Raw genomic sequence first — 16,276 nt, forward strand, 5'->3', positions numbered from 1 at the left:
TATTAGATATAAATTTAAAAATTTACAACATTTTTATGAATTACGCAAATATAATAAAATTTGAAAACCTACTCACTCCACAAACATTGAAACCAAATAGCTACTCGAGCAATAAGTTGGAAAATCAATAATGAAATTCTGCCACTAAATAGAATGATAAAATTTCAGGTTGAAAAAATTTTCAGTTCTATACGTAAACATTCATTTCGTGCCGGCGAAAGTCCTTAACCTTTCATAAATATGCACCTGAAGTCCATCTGGATGGAAACCGTCCAAAACACTATCAGTTGATTGAGGAAATTCTTTGAACTATTTGCTATGATTTTATATTGATGTTGATGCCTTTTTGGAGGGTTTTTTGGAAAGTGTTTTGAACTGTTTTATTGGATGTTGATTTTTTAATTTTTTCGATCACCTGACGGTGTTTTAAACGGTTTCCGTCCAAATGAACCTCATGTGTATATTTATGAAATGTTAGGAACGTCAACTGGTACAAAATGAAGGTTAGGATAAAGTCTACAAAATGAAAATGTTAGGAGCGCTCTGCGACTTTCCCTCAAAATTAAACCAGTCGATCATGCTCAATTCTAATTTGGTTGGACTTGATTTGGTGATCCAAGTAATTGCTAGAGAAGTTTCTTCGTCTTCAAAAACGTTTTTGATATACACGACTCAACATTACATTAGACAAAATTTTAGTTTATTTTACTTAATAATATCAGGTGTTGTTGGATTGATCTTACCAACCATGCCAAAAAGTGGATTACAGCTGAAAAGGCATCACTAGCGAAGCAGCCCAGAAGTTGCACAAACTCTCTAATGAAAGAAAAGCTGACCCATTTAAGATGTTGAAAGTAGACATTTGGACCATTTGACCAAAATAATTAATATTAATTACAGTCTTAATTAACTAATTAACACTGTCTGGTGACATCAAACGTAAGACTCCTACTATTTTACTTGTTAAACAGCTCATCTTGTCCAAATAATCTCAGTAAACGACAGTCTTACACTTGTTCTTGCTTCACATTTGGAGTGCAACATCAATAGATTTGGTGTTTATATCGCTTGATGCTCGAGATTCTTGTGTTAATTACGCGGTAATCTAGCGGTATTCAATAAAAAATAAAAAATAAAAAAATCAATGAGATAATGTAGAATATATTATGAAAGATGTACGAATATTGAGATGGTTTGGTGTAAGTTATCAACATTGATCTATTATCATTAGGGCTCTAAGTTCAAATTGAGCTATTAGATTATAATCAATGAAAATGATTTTCGAGAAGTCAAAATCATATTAAGTATTATAATTTGTACTTAAGAGCTTAATTAACTTAAGAAAAAATATTATAAATCATTTTTATATTTTATCTAATTTTTTATATTATTATTTTGAAATTTTAATTATGTAAATAACTATTAATGTGGGACTACGCTCCTCGTTCAACTCCCATCCCCGACTAGGGACGTGGATTTTGCCTCAGTGCTAGTTCGATAATCCGAACTTTATTTTTATTATTTTTTTTTTTTTTGCCATTTATAATTTCAATATATATTGATAATATTATACGGTAGGGAGAAATTTACAGTATTTCAAATATTTAATTTTGCATAATATGTATTATACATATGTCATATGTTCATGCAAGGCTTGGTTAATTTCTTGTTAATAAAATAAATAGGGGATCGAAGCAACCAGTGATACTGAGTATCCAAGTCTGAGAAATATAATTAATTATACAAAAAGAAAAGTTTGTAGGGTAATATGTGAGCACGAATCTTCTTAGAAAATACAACACCACTAACAACTCACCACGTAGGAAATTTTGGTTCTCATCAATTCTTGATAAGATTTTTCTCTGAGATTGTGAGATTATAGTATTCTATCTTACAAAAGGTTACAAGATTTGGGATCCAATAATTCAAACAATCGATCGAGTAGTCTCAATTGGAAATGAGATTGAGCTTTACTAGTCGAATACAACCTTAGTTTAGGAAATAAATTAATCAATTTTGAGGTTGGCTTCGACTCGTAGAAGAGGGAAGCCCACTATTTTGTCTATGCAAGATAATTCTTTGATTCGGAGGGGGTTTATGGAGTCCTTTAAGTGAATATATAGAACATTATTTTAGGGAATAAATTAATCGATCATGAGACTGTATAGTTGAGAAAATCGAAAATTGTTCAGTCTAGTCATATTATAAAAGATAATTAAAAATACGTTGAAAGTCCTAAACATAACCAACCATCATTTGTTGTTCGACATGATTCTTTTTTGAGTTGTATTACGGTTGATCGCCATGTGAGATTTATATATTAGATACGTATTTATCAAGTGATTCTATATGAACCAAGGAATTCTAACAAAATGTCCCATCCGCCTATGCTACCATTAAGGAGAACTAAACATCATTTTTTCCGTCGAACATGATAACTTTTCAAGAAATAACACGATGGATAAGTTGGGGTGAGATTTTTATTCATCAAGTGATTTTATAAGAGCCAATAATTAATTAGTAACAAGTTTTCTGCCTGTACTATAAGTTAAGGAAGAAGTAAGGGACTCAAAAATGATTGACGATAATGAATATTTTCTTTTTCTCGTGTGTCTTTTCTATATCTCTATCGTATATGTGGCACAACTTCTACTTCGTCATTAAGATAGTGATTAGTTGATCGATTTATCTGCGGACAAATCTTCCTGAATTTGTGATAAGATGCTTGAAATTTGATGTAGACATTGTCATTGCTTTGCCCGAAAACTACAGCTCATGATATTATCGCAATCCTCAAGAATTGACCTTAAACCTAATCCGTCGGCGCACGCCAATTTCAGTCTTGTGCATGCATGCGTTAGAACTCAACATTCAAGAATCAAAATACAAAAGAAAAAAAAAAAAAGAAAAATGCTATGCTGGCTGGCACTTATTCCAAAATGGCCGTACGAACACGTTTTATGAACCCCACCCCCACCGCCCTTTTCAATGTTCAGTAGCCGCCGCCGGTGACTGATCTTCATACTAAAAATCGTCCCAACAGACCAGTTAATATATAGGGAGATATTGTGTTGGTGAAAGCGTGATATTTCTGATTTATTTATGTTGGTAAAAATAAATAGAACATTATTTATGTTGGTAAAAATAAAAGATATTGTGTTGGTAAAAATCGTCCCAACAAACCAGTAATTTATAAAAGAATAGAAGTGTGATTATAAAGCATCCACACATGTTGAAAGGGGGCCAAAAACCCACAAAATAAGTTGCAAGATACAATCGATCAAATAACATAAATTAAACTCACAGAAAATAAAGAACACAAAAAGATTTCTTAGTCGAAGCCCTAGAGGTTCACTGACTAAGCACTTAATCCCCTGTTGAGCATCCAATCGAAAATGGATATTGTTCGGTTGCACTAAAGCACCAAAAAAGAAAATTGAAGGTTACAAAATTCAACGACTACAAAAATACACAGAAAAGAGACGTATCTCTTTAGTATGAACCACAAATCTGCCTCAGACCCACTACAAATTAACAGACCACATTCCTAACCTCAACACGTGAGGACTCTAAATATCACTCAAGAATATAAAAGTATTCGGTGGCTAAAACCATCAAAAACACTAATCAAATGAGAAGAACGATTACAAGAAAGGGAAGCAGAAAACCCTAGCCAGAGAGAACAAAAGAACTCTCTCGAACCCTCACACAAAAAGTCAGACGAATGAATAGTCACACCCCCCAAATGAAGCGTCAAGACTAATTTATATCACCAAAAATGTAACCCTTCATCCAATGGTAGAAATAGTACCAAGTGTCATCATCTGACAGAATGCCACTTATAAAGTCACATTTCCATAATATGTTTAAGGGATTGAAAATTTGAGAGCATCAGTACTACAGTTCGAATCACAACACATGCTTTTGAACTTTTAAAAGAATATTGCTCTATTATTCTCAATGCATTCATATATGTCGAAACTTGAAATAATTATTTTTTATCCACTTAAATTTGTATGTATGTTTTATTTATTTAATATATTCATGCAAAAGTATTCTCATGAGCGCCAAATTTTACCTTTTTCTGACATGCACACAAACCATTCTCTCCCTCAAGAATCTCGATCAAGTGTTATTAATGTAAGAGTAATGCAATGGTGTTCTTAGTTGTGTAACTATGCAATTTGATATAATTATCATATTTTACTTGTTGAAATGCAATAAATATATAAATTTCACTTCTAACAATTAAAAAATTTGTTCAAAATTCATTGTTAGGGATGGCAATAGAGCGGCCCTCTTCATTTCCTACCATGCAGTGCCATGTCCCACCCCCATCCCGACTAATGACGAGGTTGGGATATCCATTCTTCATCATGTTCCCCTATTCATTATATTCCCAAGTTTACTAAGGTTTTTAAATATAATTTTAATTAAAAACATAAAATGTAAAAAATAAAAATAAAAAATAGTTGTGACAAAGATCATGATCCTCGTGATCCAAGACAAGGGCTTTTCTCAATCCTTCCCCGATTCCTTGACTAACTGGGGAAACCTCACCCAATTTGAGACAAGGGATTGAGGGAAATCTTCATCTCTAGTCTATATATATATATATATATATAGTGGACTAAAAAAATTATTTAGATTGAACTACTATGTAAAATTTTCAAATTTTCAGATAATATTATTCTGTTATTATAGTTATAGGTTGGGACTCCAATATTTTGCTTTTTAAAAGTTACTCGAGCCCTTAGGTGGATTTTGATTAATATATAGTGCAATGCGATATGACAAAGTTGTTGAGAATTATAAATTCTAATTCTATTCTATCGAAGAGCAAACAATTTAGAGAAAGAAAACTAAACACAAGAGCATGCAAGATTTATTAAAGCTCGCCTCAATGTGAGACTATGTCTTCTCCTGTTGTTACAGTATTTCGCTATGATGAAAAAATGTTTACAAGAGTAAATCGTTCACCTATTTTCTCTAACCTTTCTTTCTCCCTTTTTCATGATAATAAAAAAGCTCAAGGACAGCTCTCTATTTATAAAATAAATTAGGGCAAAATCAAATTTTAAGAGGAGGACTCCAATTCCTTAAAAGAATTTTATAAGAATATAAATTTCAAAATAGTCATTGATAAAATTTTGGTTTGGGGGCTCTATTCCCTTCCATTCCCCACAGTAATCCGCGACAAATTTCGCAAAGTGACAATAATTAAGCTCCATAACTTAAGAATTTTCACTTGGAGACTAATTCATAGTTAATGACTCCTCTGCACTGACAACAATTTCTCATTATTCAAAAGATAAGTCCAACTAAAGTTGCACACAACTTCAATTTCTCGATCAAGTCAGAATTTGTCAACATGTCAGCCGAATTCTGACTCCTCCATATATGCTTTATCCTTGCATGATAAACAAATATTTTTGCTATGTAAATAACTCCCTCATTGTCACAATACAACACACACTTTCCATACTTGTGACCCATCCTTACAAAAAAGACTATAATTATATCATATCTTTGCTAGCTCCAGTTACAGCCACATAATTAGCCTCAATAGTGGAAAGAGCAACTATCTACTTCAATTTAGAAACCCAACTAATTGTTGTACCACTCAAAGTGTATAAATATACAATAATTCTCTTCATACCATCAATATCTCCTACCATGTTAGTGTCTACATCCTAATGCTGTTTGCATGGATTGCTCATACATCTACTCACAACTCCCACTCCATATGCTATGTCCAATCTTATACACTCTATGGCATACATAAAACTGCCAATAGCAGATGAATAATGTATCTTGGCGATGTAGGCTTGTTCCTACTTTGTAAAGGGTGATTGCTCATTTGATAGCTTGAAGTGACTAGCCAAATGAGTACTAATTGATTTTGCATTTTTGCATCATCCATTTTGAATCGGCTTAGCATGTTATTCACATACTGAAAATGTCAAGATGTTACCATCCCTAGTAATTCTCACCCGAAGGATTTGCTTTACAACACCCGAGTTCTTCGTTGCAAACTCTTTAGATAACTCGTTTTTTAACATATCTATTTCTTGCTTGTAAGCACTTGCAATCAACATGTCATCCATATCTAGTAATAAGATAATATAAGAGTTACCAAAGTTCTTTACATAACAGTATTGATTTGCCTAACACATTTTGAAGCCATTATTATTCATAAAACTATTAAATTTCTTATACCACTGTCTTGAAACTTGTTTAAAATCATATAATTTTTTTTTTTTTTGAAGTCTGCACACCATTTTCTTCTTTTCATTACTTCAAAATCTCGTGGTGCATCATATAATTTTCTTCCTCCAATCACACGAAGAAACGTTGTCTTTACATCCAACTGCTCTAGGTAGAAGTCTTCATTTACAACCAATCTAGGTACTGCTCTAATTATGGTTAATTTCACAACATGAGAGAAAATCTCAATATAGTCAAGGTATTATTTCTGTTGAAATCGCTTTACAACAAGTCTTGCTTTATATTGCTTGGTGTTATCATTTTTTTTTAACTGGTAAAATCATTTATTCTATAAAGCCTTCTTCCTTTTGATAACTCTGTTAATTGTCATGTATGATTGAATAATAATGAGTTCATCTCATCGTTCATGGGTAACTCCCACTTGATTGATTCATCAACATGTATAGTTTTATTATAACTTTCTGATTCACATCTATAAGTCAATATAATATAATGCAAAATTGGATAATATCTCTGTAGAGGTCTAATAGTTCTGCCGGATCTTCTATGTTCAGTAACATGGTTGTTTTATTGTACTTTTGGACCTATATTTTCTCAATTTTCACCATCAACATTGTCTAACTCAATCACTGGAAGATCTTTCATTGGGATCACCTCAGGTTGTTTAACTTCAAGATTGAGTCTTTATGGTCTGGTCCTATACAAGACACTTTCATTGAAGATTACATTCTTGATCTTGATGAGATTTTCGAGTTTGATCTACTCAAAAATGATAACCAAACTCATTATTGCCATACCCAATAATGAAACACCTTTTCTTATTTACCATCAAACTTTCTTCTTGCAGTGGAATCAACGTGAATGTATGAAACGAAACCACCAAACACTTTAAAGTGTGAAAGTTTTACATATTTACTACTACAAATCTCCTATGGTATTATTCAGTTCAATGGTATCGAAGGAACCCTGTTCATCATATAAGTTGCACTATCAACAATCTCAGACTGGATCATCTTGGGTAACATGTAATCTCATATTTCTATATGCTCATTTAAAGTTTATTCATCCTCCCAGCCACACTATTTTGCCGAGGTGTTCCTAGAATGATCTTCTTCATCTTGATTCCATTATCTGTACAATTCTTCTTAAAATCATCATCTACATATTCTTCCCTATTATCTAATTACAAAGACTCTATCTTCATATCTATCTTATTTTCAACCATCACTTTCCATCTCTTGAAGACATAAAAAAATCAAATTTATTCTTCAAAAAATAGATTTGTACCTTCCTGCTTGAGTCATCAATAAATGTTACATAATAATTGGAACTCCAAGGAAAGTAAATGTTGAAGCTCTTTATACATCCTTATGAATCAACTCCAAAGCTTGATATTAAGCTTCTCCAAAATCTCTTTTGTAGAATTCTTTAGCAAGAACAGTATCACGAACATGACTAAATTTTAATTTCTCATTACCTATAAAATTACTTAATGCAGCTCTCATAGGCTCCCAACTATTCAAATAGTGATGCCAATAGAATTAGGGCATAGACATCGTCGTCAAATTTAATCTCGAATAAAATCAACTGATAATTATATTCAATTTATTGAGATGTTCTACAACTGAAGCACCATCAGTCATCTTTAAATTAAATAATTTTTTTCATCAGATATACATCGTTACATGCATATAACTTCTTATACTTGTTGGACAATATCTCCGAAAAATTCGTAGCAGTTTTATCCATTGTCAAGTTGTGACCAACATTATTCGACTTTGTCAATCAAATAACACCCAATGCCTAACGACCAAAGAGTTTCCTTCATCTTCCTTCATTCCTTCCGACTTTTCATTGAGAAGTGGATGGTAAAGTTTTCTGGAATGCAAAATCCATACCATCAAACTTGCAAAATCCCAACGACATTCCACCGCCGATCATTGCTCTCGAAAATATCAGAAGCTCGTATACCATTTGTTGAGATTATAAACACTAATTCTACTCCATCGAAAGCAATCAATTCAAAGAAAGAAAAATAGACACGCAAAGTTTATAGAGATTCGCCTCAATGTAAAACTACACCATCTTCTGTAATTGTAGTAATTCACTATGATAAGAAAAATTACAAGAGAAAATCACACATTTATATTATTTAACCTTTCTTTCCCTATTTTTTGATGATAATAAAAAAGCATGAAGAAGTCTCCTTACTTATAAGATAAATTAGGGTAAAATTGAATTTTACAATGACTCCAATTTCTTAAAAGCATTTTACAAGAATACAAATTCTTAAACACTTCTTAATGAAATTTCGCCCTATAGCACGAATTAGGATTGGTAATAATTAGGCTCGACAATTCAACAAAAGTCATAGGATGTTTTACAAGCTTAAAACTTCGTAAAATGGCAACAAGTGAGGACTCTAGCACCTGACAAAAACATGGTTGTATCCCTGATTCTTAAAATAAAATTAGTTGAGTATGGAATATAGAAGTTAAAAGTAAAGATAAAATGGAAAGAATACCAAAAGGATGGAAGTTGACATGCATTTACCATCTCAATGGATGATGTGGCTAGAACTTTGTTATGTATTTTTTAGTCCGTTTCTATTCTATTAACAAATAAGGTATCACTATAAGAAGTTTCACTTTTAGGGTTGTTTCGTAAAAAACGGTCGTCAAGAAAGATTTCTAGGAAAATTTTTCATTGAGACATTTACTTGGCACATATTTATTCATTCAGCTAGTGAATTGTAATGTTTATCTCCGATAGGTTGGTTGGGAATCAATACATCTACATATCCCTTCTTCGTTAGAGAGTGAAAAAAAGGCCAAGGTCAACTAGATGCTTAACATATGGTCTTATTCCAACAGCTCACTAGTCAAGCTTCACGACGTCATGCTGTCACATCCTGGGCATCAATAAGTGTGTGATTCTTCATACTTTCCTAGGTAAGAAAGAATGGATTTGACTCCCAGTTGCCGGTGCACGAGATATTTTATCAATCACATCTCATGTGGCTCCATATTTAGAACTATCACTTGCACAAGGCATCACAGACTAGATCGCCTCAGACTTGGAAAACCCCAGTTGTTGGGTTAGGGATTGAGAGTCTTGTGATCATCTTGGAGAAGAGAGGTGATAATCATGTGGTTATATTGACTCGAAAGAAGTTGTCGACAAGGCAATGGAATGTTGCCTCATTTTCCCTATGGCATCATGATTTCGAGCATAATGGTGCGTATGTGGCATTTCTTCGGTCGATAGCCATGAGCCTTACCACGTAGGAAAATGAGTAACAAGTAGAAAAATGTTATTAATGACTCATGAAGAAATAGTTCATACTCAAATCCAGATCCATACACAACTAGTTTTTAATTATTTGCAATCAAGTTCAATCAAAGCTGAAAACTATGAATTTTAATCCAAACCTAAAAAGGATTAATATTTTTAATTTTGGTAATTTATGCCTACCGAAACCCAATTTTCTTATAGTATTTTATGATGATTGAAATATATTATTAATGTGTATAAATGTTATAATCAAATAGTCTCGCAATATCAAAATATATGACATCATAGAATTGACCTTTTGACTTTCTATTGAGGAGACAATGGCAATAAGAGGCTTAGCCCATGGATGTTTCAAATCCCTAATGTTTTTTGTGTAAAACAATTAATTTTTATGAAAAAAAATTCTTATATGTAGTAGTTCAACGCAAAAAAATCATTTTGTCTTCCGAACTCCGCCTCCAATAGTAGATGTAACTCTAGAACATAACTAATAAAGATAGACTTCAGTATTCTCACCTCTTAAAAAAGAGAAAATCTATAATATATTAAAATATCACATAAAAGGAGAATCATTTTTTGGACAATTTTAACCTCTTTACAATTCAATTATTTCAATAATACTTTACTTTTCATTTTTTGATATGTAATAAATACTATATAATTATTGTTATTTATGAAATTTATGTTCTTAATTCTCAATTAATTAACATTCACGTAACCTAGATTCAATAAATTTTCATTTGATGAATTTTGAATTATATGAATTTAGAGTTATTATAGGTGAATTTATTCATATTCATGTACCTAGAAATTTTAATGGGTATTTAAGCCCTGTTTGATTCCTATTTTTTTCAAAATGCACTTTTTTCTCTTTTCTTTTCAACCACAGATTTTTCATTAAAATAATATTACATATAAATCAAAATAATTTTTTTTATCCACACATCCTCCATCAATTTACTATTCTAAAATTCATTTTTCCATAAAAATGAGTATCGAACACCCTCTACATTTATATATTAACAATTAATTTTTATGTATCAAATGTAATATAAAAAGATTGATCATTTATAGCATTTCATCATTACAAAAAAATTGAATAATAGAAATTGAGTTTTGAGAGTTTAGGTCTGAAAAATTGTAATTGACAATTCTGTAAGACAAAATGGACTTAATTGTAAAATTCTAAAAGGTAGGGACTTAGGATGCAATTTTATAAAGTTGGTTGGTAGGGACTAGGGTTTGAGTCTAAAGATCAAATCAAGAATGCGGCACTAGAATCTCACTAGCTTCTCACCCTGTCATCGCTCAAATGTAAAAAGCAAAGAGCTCGTCGCTCGCTTTTCGTCCTAGTCTCACTCGAACGAAAACCTGTCGCTCGCTTTTCACTGGAATGTCGCTCGAGTGACAGTGTTATCCGAAAAATCCTATTTCACATTTTTCGAAATTTTGACACGGCCTAAGACACATCTTCCCCAAGTATAAATAGAACAAGTCTAGGGTCATGAGAAAAAAGGTTGCAACATTAAGCTTTCATCTCTATAACATCTACAAGATTCTTGAAGTGGTCCAAGGCAAAATTAACTGGAGAATTCATCAACTTAATTCTTGTGATCTGGCAACCTATCTTTGGGAAAAAAAACATCAAGGTTCCTGAAGATAAAACGCCTGGTTCCTTAATCTGTTGAGGAACAGACTCTCTCATTTGAGGATTGAGGGAGGTGGACAACAAACGCAGTGAATCAGGTAAGAACATGCGGTTCTTGGAATTTCACTTAGTGGTAAATTCGGCTAAAGATTAGGAGGCTATAGTGGACAGCAAATTGGGCTACAGGAGGTAGATCGAGAAGTCTAGCATGAGGCTAGAAGCATCTATAGCAGTAGATCGTGAGACTGGAATTGCGGGTCTGATTGGGTACGAATTTTGGTATAACTTGTGCTTGCTGAATTGGTATAGTAGATATCACTGGCTTGGTCTCGGAGCTTTTCCCACATTAGGTTTCTCCGTCAACAAACTGTGAGTAGTGTTTATTATGTACTTTACATTACGCAAATCGACAATTCAACATAGGATTAACTGGACTTGTATGTTTAATCACCTAGACAACTAATTAAAGTGACTTGTTGCTTTAGTTAGATTAATTCCACACGTAAGGTCAAATTGATTAAATGGTAATCTCAAACGTAAACTTGGTAAAGCATAAATTTGAATTTGACATTGTATTACGTTAGACAAACTTTTTGGCATATCTAAGCGTTCTAGGTTGACTTTTCAAGTAGTATCAGAGCCTAAAATCGTGTCCTGACCTTACACAGTCTAGATGAGTACCTCGTTGAATGTGTCGCCCCACTTTGATAGTAGTAACTACGCGTATTGGAAGGTTAGAATGAGGACATTTTTTTAATCCATGGATGAGCGTGTCTGGCAGAGAGTAAAAAATGGTTGGTCTCCCCCTAGTACCATAGAAGATGGTGTAGTCACTTCCACCCCGTAGAAAATTGGTCTAGAGCATAATTGAATAGTTGTAACTTTAATAGCAAGGCCATAGATGCATTGTTTATGGCTATGTACCCCGAAAAATTTAGGAGAGTATTTATGTATGAGGTAGTTAAGGATGTATGGGATATTTTGCAAACCACACATGAGGGAACCCAGGCCGTTAAAAACTCTAAGCTATATATGATGATCGGTAGGCTCGAGGAAATCAGGATGAGAGATGATGAGACATTTGATGTCTTTTATACGAGCTTAAATAACATAGTAAATTCCTCCTTCAACCTAGGTGAGAAAATTCCCGAGCCCAAGATAGTTAGAAAAATTCATAGATCCTTACCCGAGCATTTCAGGCCGAAAGTCACAACTATTGAGAAAAGTAAGGACATAGACACTATCAAGGTAGAGGAGTTAGTTGGATCCCTCCAGACCTATGAGTTGACCTTAGACAATCCTGCTAAGGAAAATTTCATAGTCTTGAAGTCCGCAAGGAATAATCGAATGGAATCTTCTGATTCAAATTTACCCAACAATGAGGAGATGACCTACCTAACTAAGAAATTTTGAAAAATATTTAGAATAAGAAGAAGCATCAAGAGAGACAAAATGTGGCCCAAGTGAATCTAGGAGAAAATCTAAATCCGTGAGATGTCATAACTGTCGAGGTTTCGGTCACGTGAGGAGTGAGTGTCCGAGTGCTAGTAGAGTTGAAGAGAAGGCAATGAATACTACTCGCATCGATGACGAGTCTAGCTTGGACAATCAGAGTGAGAAATTAACACGTGAAAATATGTAGCCTTCGCTGCTAGGGTTAAGAGTGGATTCGAACAGGGGAGTGAAACGGATGAGGACCTAGATAGTAGTGAAGAATCTGGTGATGAGTCTATGAGTGATGAAGATATCCAAGAATCCTATGAGAAGATGTATCAGGAAAGCCTGAAAATTCTCAATAAAAACAAGGCCTTAAGCACTACTATTTAGTAGCTGCATTCTAAGAAAGTTAAGTTAGAGGCGTACGTTAAGGAATCTTCCACTGTCCTGAGTGAGCTTAAGTCAATGAATGAAACCTTAGAATCTCTGGTTAATAATCTCACCAGTGAGTTTGAAAGGTCCTCTAGGAAAGTCAGCGAGTTAACCACCATGAATGAGACTTTGCAAATTCAGGTAGTGAACCTTGTGAGCAATTTAGAGAATTCAAAGTCTCAACTTCTTGCCTTCACTAGTGGTTCATCAAAGCTAGATAATTTCCTAGGAATGGACAAGCCGGCTAGAACAAGAGAGGTCTAGGATATAAGGGTAAAAGTCATGGTGTTGCTAGTACTTCTAAGACCACATTTGTCCCTGCTACTGACCAGCCCAAACACATACCTAACCCTGAACCTAAGGATAAGAGATTTGTAGGACAGAGGTCTACAAAACTGTGTAGGACGCGCGACCTAGGAATAGACATTAGAGTTCACATAACAAGGATTTTAGGTTTATCCCTACGTGCTATCACTTTGGTGAGTTAGGTTACATCCGCCCTAAATGTCATTAGTACTTGATCAATAGGAAAGGCTTGAACATGAAAAAGGACAAAAATCAGGTGTATGTTGCTCAGATTAGATTCTTTGCTGATCAAATAAATAGTTTAACCCAATTGGTGATACAGTTGTCTAGTAACAATCCCCATTCTAGACAGGTTTGGGTGAAGAAGAGTGATCTCCCGAATTTGGTAGTAGATCGTGGTGCTCTTAAAAGAAATGGCACTAATATACCTACTTGATTAGGTATTTTTTTTATGCATGCCTAGCTCTCGTTTGACATACGATTGTTGCATGCATCACGTGTATTGTGTTTGTTTTTGTTTTATTTTATGCATGTGCATTTTCATTTGTTTGTTTGAGCACATACATATTTAGCTTTGTCTTTGTGTGTTTGACTTTATTTTATTTTGTGTGTGAAGCATTCATTTTGGAAAAATAAAAAACACAAAAAGATCGAGAAATTGAAAAAGAGAAAAATAGTTGGTTGTGAAAATTGCTACAACATGACACATGACTTTTGAACTTGCAGTGTGTGATCATGTAAAAGCTAAATTTGATAAGCTGTAGAATAATTTTCATTTCTAGGTTAGGTCTATTTGGATTAATTTGTGTAAATGTCTTCATATACCATCTGCACTACACAAACTATAAATTTGTTAATGGGACTCTACCGCGTGTGTGAGATTTGGGATGACTGTCACATGCTAATAGGGTGACTTCAAACATAAATTGAACCACCTTTTATAGACCTTAACCCAAAATTTTTTCCCCATTCTATGAAAAACTCATATCTTAATGTTTTTCTTCGAGGCCTATTTGACTCGAGCAATTAAGTCTACGAGGTCTCTTAAAACTTGGTGCCTATGGTCAATTGACTTGGGTTAATCGGCCTAAAACTCGCTACAAGGGTTATCTTAGTTGCCTAATGGAAAAGAACCTGCACTTAAGATGAAAAATTAATGAGTTGGAAAAATGTAAAAAATATGAAAAGCTGGAATATTATGAAAATCTGAAAAAAAAAAAAATTATAAAAGCTCAAAGTAAGGGGAGATTAGTAAAAATAATAAGTATAGGTCCTACTGCACTTAGAATGTTTGACTTTTATAAGTAGAGGGATATACTTGTTGGCGGTGATTTGCATGTCCCTTCTTATAAAATTAAGGTTTGAATTCCTGGTTGCATTGAAATAGTGACACTTTACACACATGAGTCACTTGTAATTTTTACTCCATTTTGGTCTAAACTGAGTATGGGGGGAGGTTTACTACTTGTTAATTTTACTTTTGCATGCTATCAACTACATTTTTGTGACAAAAAAGGAGAGAAAAAATGTGACTGAGGGGGAAAAACATATGAGAATACACAGAGGGAAAGAACGACCGCATTTACATGTGTACTGATTTCACTGCTTGACATTATTGCATTTTGCATTGCTATGCCATAGGGGACATTGGGGAGAAATATAGATACATTGAATTTATTGCATTACATTTATGAGATTTTGCAGTAAGGGGGAACATTGCATTGCATTTCATATCATATCCATTGATGTTTGAGTTTTGATGTTTAGTTATGTTAATATTTCGGTTGGTGTTTGTTCGCAAAATTATTTCTTCTCAATTTTAAAACCCACCGCAAGTGTACGGTTAGCTAACAAGTAGTAAAGTGGACTATGAGTCCAAGTATCGTTCCCACGAGGATTAAATTAGCTCTAATTAAACTAACGTGACCTTAACCGAATCTAATTGAATGAAAAATTTGGTTTAAATATGAAAACCCTAATTTTGGGAGAAATCCCCAATTCGAAACCCTAATTGCAAAATTGGAAACCCTAATTTCAAAATTTCACTAAGCTAATGAAATAAATACGCAACTAAATGTAAATATGCAATTGTATAATTCTTGTATTGAAATGAATTGAAATGAAATCATTAAGAACTTGAATCCCCAATTGATTATTAAAAACCCTAATTTCACAAATTCAACGAATCGATGAACAAAATGCCAATTCAATGTTCCTAAATTATCCAGTATACTCTCTCGATATATATTGAATCTACTCTTACACATCACCAGCCTATATTTCTATGGATGATGCAATGTATAGGAATGCATGACTTTTTATGAACATTTTCATGAATTGCATAAAGCATAGAGGTAAGTTTCCATCCCCTATCGAACCCTATGTCGATTTATATTCTATCGAATTTATTCCCCTTCTTTCGAATGCAAAGAATAAATCATCTACAATCACATAATAATTGGCCAAATAATTATGGAAACATTCAACTCATATAAATCAAGCATTTGTCGTTTTGATTGACATTAATGTCACCTCTCAAACTCGTATGTTCATTTTTCGTTTAGTGCTTTAATGTTTATATTTTTTGTATCACGTACTTTTACACTGGGTATATGAGTTTGTGGATTTCAAGAAATAGGTACAAGAAGGAATGCGAGACTCAGTTATTGGGATTACTGGGTAGTATAGTGTGTCAAGTCCTAACTTATTTTTTATGGTCCTGACTTCATTTATGGTTTTGTCACATAATGTCAAAGGGATAGTTTGTTAAGTCTGAAAATTTGTAATTGGCAATTCTGTAAGACAAAACAGACTTAATTGTAAAATTATAAAAGTCAGGGACTCAATTGAACAATATTGTAAAAGTAAGGGACTTAGGGTACAATTTTGTAAAGTTGATTGGTAGGGACTAAGGTTTGAGTCTAAGGATCA

Source organism: Olea europaea, chromosome 13 (assembly GCF_002742605.1).
Source record: "Olea europaea var. sylvestris chromosome 13, O_europaea_v1, whole genome shotgun sequence".
Lineage (NCBI taxonomy): Eukaryota > Viridiplantae > Streptophyta > Magnoliopsida > Lamiales > Oleaceae > Olea > Olea europaea.